Here is a 6,482-nt window from a genome sequence, read left to right as displayed (position 1 = left end):
ATCGCGAGACCTTCATTCATTCATGTAAGCTCCATCTCTAATATATTCATTTATGCAAATTTATTCAAATTTTAAATGTAAATTAATTCTGTTTTCCCAGCCCCCAACACAGTGTCAGAGAGATGATGTGGCCCTCCTGTCAAAAAGTTGGACACCCCTGTTTTAATAAAATGATTAAATTTTGCAAATAGCAAGGATCTCTACAGATAGTAGAGACTCGTGACCCTTGTCAGAAAATATGGGGGGGGGTCCATTTCTGTGCCTTGCCTCAAAACTATCACTGTTAGCTTTTTATGGATGATACAGACCTATTTTCTCATGCTGTTGGGTTATTGATTGCATTGGTTAATTATCTAGTCAGGTAAACATGACTAGATAGTTTATGACAGTCAAAAGTAGTTTTTCTGGATGACAGGTTTGGAGAATGGATGCCTAGTAGAAATGGATTATCTAGGGATTTATTCCTCCAAATCCATGGATGAACTAAAGATTCATCTTTAAGATTCATCTTAAAGATACCAGGTGAATTTCAGATCTGACTATTGATGGATTGATATAAATACTAAAGATTTTGGGTGGCATTCATAGCATTAAAATTAATGTTGTTCAGGCTGATAGTTTAGGAAACAACTGTTTTATTTGATTGTGGCCTATCAACCTGAACAATATCAATTTTAATGCAGTTGATGGATTTCCTAAATTATCAAGGCATAATGAATGGGGACAGACAAGTTTTGTTTGTTTTTAAATAATTCAAAGCTAAATTATTTCCCTAGCTGTACAGAGCTCAAATATGGAGTCATTAGACTTCAAGAGAACTATACATTCTATAGAAAATAATCCTGAGCAGGACTGGCTGATCCATGAGGCCACTTGCTGCCACAGATCAGAGTTTGGCAGGTCAACCCACCATCTGCTTGAATCCACCTGCCAGCCTCCTTCTGTTTCCTGGATATAAAAAAGAAAAGGGGAATGGAACAGAAGAGGAGAAGGGGAGAGCAGGGATAGAGTGTCTGTTTCTTGAATTCAAGGAGCAGGAGACATTCTGGCCACCACTCTCTTCTCCTCCACATTTCCTCTTCTTCTCTGTTCTCCTCTTTGATTTTGGGGAATCAGAGTAGGAGTGGTAGTGACATTGGCTGGCACATTTTGGGAAGCGGTTCGAAATTTTGTAGAGCAAACTGTTGCACAACAAGGAAGTATTTGGCATGTTTTAAGCACTAAGAGCACCAATCTATTTCAGTAAAACAAACCTCCATACTATTTGATCTAAAACAGGGAGATTTCCTGTTGTGATGAATGTCTAGTTGTGTCTTCTTAACTGCTGGATCAAAACACCATCCATTGGAAAATGGCAGATTGCCCAAACTTTGCTCCCAGGAGCAATTTCTAAATAATAATAATAATAATAATAATAATAATAAAATAAATAAATAATGGAAGGGGATTCTAGTTGGTGGAGACTGGATATTTAACCTAAACAGATAGATTTTCCCAGAATACTTGGTGGAATCAAGCTGGTTGTGGCCAAAGCTCAAGCTAAAAAAAAAAAGTATAGGAAAACAATTTTGCCTTGTCTGATTGGTTAAAATGAAAGCAAGTGAGCAAAGTTTCATGGCAGTAGATGTTAAAATCTTGGCATGAATTATTCAAGGATTCTGGCTTTTTATCCAGTCTCTCTGTTAGCAGTGCATTAACACATATTTGGTTTCAGTTGCTATCTACTCTTGTTTAGGATGGATGCAATAGGAAAATCTCATTTATTTTGAGATATTGTTTATGGTGTGAAGGTCCCATGAGGATTTACCATTTCACTTGCCGCACTGTTCCATTTACAGGATTTAAGGTGGGCAGCCCAATCCTAACTTGCTCTGGAACAGGCAGACCAAGTGGCCTGCTCTGTATCCAGCACAAGGTAGGTGCTGGCTGGAGGTCAATTCAGGGTAAGGGGATATTTTTCCCCTTATCCTGTTGTTCCGCCAACCCAAGGGGCTACTCAGATTTGAGCCAGCAAAGTTGCTGGTGCAACTCTGAGCAGTCTGTGTAAGGCCACGGTCCAGGAATGGGGGTTAAGAGTTGGCTCACACCACGGTGGCCAGTCCAACCCCTCTCCTGGACCCAAACTGCCTCCCAGACTGCACTCCTTTGCCCCAAAATGGCTCCTCCCCACCTCCATTCCAACCTCCTGTCACCTGTCCAACCTCCACACCAGCCTGCCTTAACATAAGAATAACCCCACTGTATCAGGCCATAGGCCCATCTAGTCCAGCTTCCTGTATCTCACAGCAGCCCCACCAAATGCCCCAGGGAGCACACCTGATAACAAGAGACCTGCATCTTGGTTCCCTCCCTTGCATCTGGCATTCTGACATAGCCCATTTCTAAAATCAGGAGGTTGCACATACACTTCATGGTTTGTAACCCGTAATGGATTTTTCCTCCAGAAACTTGTCCAATCCACTTTTAAAGGCATCCAGGCCAGATGCCGTCACCACATCCTGCGGCAAGGAGTTCCACAGACCGACCACATGCTGAGTAAAGAATATTTTCTTTTGTCTGTTCTAACCCTCCCAACACTTAGTTTTAATGGATGTCCCCTGGTTCTGGTGTTACGTGAGAGAGTAAAGAGCATCTCTCAATCCACTTTATCCTTCCCATGCATAATTTTGTATGTCTCAATCATGTCCCCCCTCAGGCGTCTCTATTCTAGGCTGAAGAGGCCCAAACGTCGTAGACTTTCCTCATAAGGAAGGTGCCCCAGCCCAGTAATTATCTTAGTCGCTCTCTTTTGCACTTTTTCCATTTCCACTATGCCCTTTTTGTGATGTGGTGACCAGAACTGGATGCAATACTCCAGGTGTGGCCTTACCATTGATTTGTACAACGGCGTTATAATATTAGCAGTTTTGTTCTCAATACCTTTTCTAATGATCCCAAGCATAGAATTGGCCGCCTTCACTGCCGCTGCACATTGGGTCGACACTTTGAGTTGTCCACCACCACCCCAAGATTTCTCTCCTGATCTGTCACAGGCAGCTCAGAACCCATTAGCCTATATGTGAAGTTTTGATTTTTTGCCCCAATGTGCGTGACTTTACACTTACTTACATTGAACTACATCTGCCATTTTGCTGCCCATTCCACCAGTTTGGAGAGATCCTTCTGGAGCTCTTCACAATCACTTCTGGTCTTCACAACTCTGAAAAGTTTGTTGTTGTCTGCAAACTTAGCCACCTCACTGCTCAACCCTGTCTCCAGGTCATTTATGAAGATGTTGAAAAGCACTGGTCCCAGGACAGATCCTTGGGGCACACTGCTTTCCACCTCTCTCCATTGTGAAAATTGCCCATTGACACCCACTCTGTGTTTCCTGGTCTTCAACCAGTTCTTAATCCATGAGAGGACCTGCCCTCTTAATTCCCTGACTGTGGAGTTTTCTCAGTAGCCTTTGGTGAGGGACCGTGTCGAACACCTTCTGAAAGTCCAGAAGGCCAAGCACTCTGTTTGGATTGTGCTCTAAAATACTTGAAAAATTTCAAAGCTGAAACTTTTATTGATCTGACCAGCAGAAAACTGGTGGGGTTTTTTTGTTAGCAACTGAGGGACATATGGAACTGAGGAAGTTGCTTCTTGTGTTTGTTGTGTGATGTGCGTGAGAAGCACATCACAAAACAAACACTGTGAATGCAATTGATTTCTGATTAACAAAGCTACAGAAAATTAATAGCTTTTGCATCTCCTGCTTTGTTACTATCTTTGACAAGCTGTAATTTAGGACATCATTCTGTATTCTGACATGCAGGGAAGGATTACAAGGGAAAGTGTCAGCACTTTCAGCTGCTGCTAGAAATAATTCTGTACATTCAGTAGAAAAGTCTTGGTATTGAATTTCATTTCCTTCTGATGCAACTGCTCCATTCTCCCACTACATCCTGTTAACACAGGTGACACATAAAACAGATGCCCCACTAGAAATAGTTTTTAATAAATCGGTTAATTCCAAGGCACTGCAGGCAGTCAGCAAATCTTGCTCATGAGAAAGAATATAAGTGATTGTGATAATTTAGGTAACTTCAGTGGCAGGTAAAGCATTTGTATATTAAAAGAAAAATAACCATGCAGAATAGCAAGTAGAGCAGAAGGAAAGGAGCGGTGCACAAAAGGTAGATCAGATGTGAGGGCAGACTTTAAACTTGCAGGATCTACTTCAATTTTTCCCCCCTAAAACTCCGAGTTTTAGGCCCCAATTCTATCCAACTTTCAGTAGTGCCAATGGGGGGTGTGATGCATCTTGTGGTGATGGGGCTAGTCACAGAGGCCTCCTCAAAGTAAGGGAACATTTGTTTGCTTACCTCAAGGCTGGATTGCAGCTGCATTGGTGCTGGAAAGTTGGTTAGGACTGCACCCTTAGTAACTCAGAAGACCAAACTAACCAGAGCCAGATGGGAAACAGTGATGGGACAAAACCTGACACAGATTGAATGCTCAGGGGGTCAGAGCCAGTTACCTAGCACATCCTGTGAATGACTTATGTATACAAGTACAAATTGACATCCACGTTATGAAAGATCAGTGATTCTATGCTGAACTGGCAATTGGAGCACTACCATTCAACTTGATGAACAACCTCCAATTAACATTGATATTTTTACCACTGAAGAACACCAAGACTCTGGCATTTAGTGCAAGGTCACCCACGGTGAGAGCTTGCTTTACTTGAAATTTTGGCTCTAATCCTATCCACACTTGGGAGTAAGCCCCATTGACTATATTGGGACTTACTTCTGAGTAGACATGCATAGGATTGGGCTCTTACAGCCCAATCCTGAGCTGCCCAGAGCTCCGGGACCTGGCAGCTCCACAGAGGGCTGCCGCCAGATCCTGTGCCACCACGGAGGCTTCTCAGGAGAAGGGGACATTTGTCCTCTTCCCCCGAGTAAGGGAAGCAGCCCTGCAATGGGGCTACTCACTCTACGGTGACCAAAAGGTTGGCGCTAAAGTAAAGGCGCTCGTGTAGGGCGAGCAGCCCTGCATGACCGCCTTGGATCCTGCAAAGCTCAGCTCCGTGGATCCGCCTCTCCCCCTCCCCCTGACATGCCTCCCCCATGCCCTCGGCCTTGTCTCCCCTCCCCGTAACACCTCCCCCACGCCCCTGGCCACATCCCGCCTCCTGTTCTACAGCCCAGCGGTCTGGGAGACCGCGGAGCTGCTGAACCCAGGCGACCACCGGGCACGACCGCTAGCTCTGGTGGGAGCCCGGCGGTGAGCCCCGCAAATGTGCCTTATGGCATGTTTGTGTGTGAAGTCCGCGGCACGGAGCTGTGCTGCGGACCTCAGGAATGGGCTCTTAGTTTGCTGATGTTAAACTACTGAGCATTAAAAATCCCTACTGATCTACTATAAATCACCCAGAGATCTGTCAGTAATTCTTGCTGTACCTTCAGTCCACCCCTAATGTAGAGCAACAGATTGCTATTATTATTATTATTATTATTATTATTATTATTATTATTATTATTATTATTAACAGTATTTATATACCGCTTTTCAATTAAAAGTTCACAAAGCGGTTTACAGAGAAAAATCAAATAACCAAATGGCTCCCTGTCCCAAAAGGGCTCACAATCTAAAAAAATGCCAGGGAATACCAGCAGACAGCCACTAGAACAGACAGTGCTGGGGTGAGGTGGGCCAGTTACTCTCCCCCTGCTAAAAAAAGGAGCACACACTTGAAAAAGTGCCTCTTACCCAATTAGCAGGGGTAATTTTGATAGTAGTAGTATGTATTTTTGTTTTTAAAAACAAGATAATTAGTGTCTTGTGCAAAGAAAATGCAAACCTGCACTAGATATAATTTATTTGAATTGTCATAGAGCAATGTCTCTCAAACTGTGGTCCGGGACCACTAGGTGGGTTGTGAACCAATTTCAGGTGGGTCCCCATTCATTTCAATGTTTCATTTTTAATAGATTAGATTTGATGCTCCCTAGTTTGTAACTGCATTTGAGGAAATGTTACAGATCTATATTTTTAACAGGCTACTATGTATATGCTTTTAACGATAGTAAATGGGGCTTACTCCTGGATACATGTGTGGGTAGGATTGCAGTCTAGAATTGTTAAAAATTTTCCTGCTTGATGATGTCACTTCCAGTCATGACATCACTTCTGGTGGGTTGTGACAAATTCTCATTCTAAAAAGCGGTCCCCAGTGCTAAAAGTTTGAGAACCACTGTAGAGCATATGATAAAAATCTACACAGGAAGTTTCTTCTGCAGCTGGAAAAGAGGTTCTCAGTGCAATTGCTGTAAGGTGAGTAAAGAATGCATAAATGGAAACTGAGGTACTAAAATGAAAAATTTCACACTGGAGGGAAGACATCAGTGGAATTTCCCTTGAGAGCAGTTTCACACATCCTTTTTGTCCAATGTTATTTTATGGAAATTTCAGAGAAGGAAGTAAGAGTGTGAACACGAAATTTG

Source organism: Tiliqua scincoides, chromosome 10 (genome assembly GCF_035046505.1).
Source record: "Tiliqua scincoides isolate rTilSci1 chromosome 10, rTilSci1.hap2, whole genome shotgun sequence".
NCBI lineage: Eukaryota > Metazoa > Chordata > Lepidosauria > Squamata > Scincidae > Tiliqua > Tiliqua scincoides.
The sequence above is the reverse complement of the archived record's forward strand: the minus strand, read 5'-3'. Positions refer to the sequence as shown.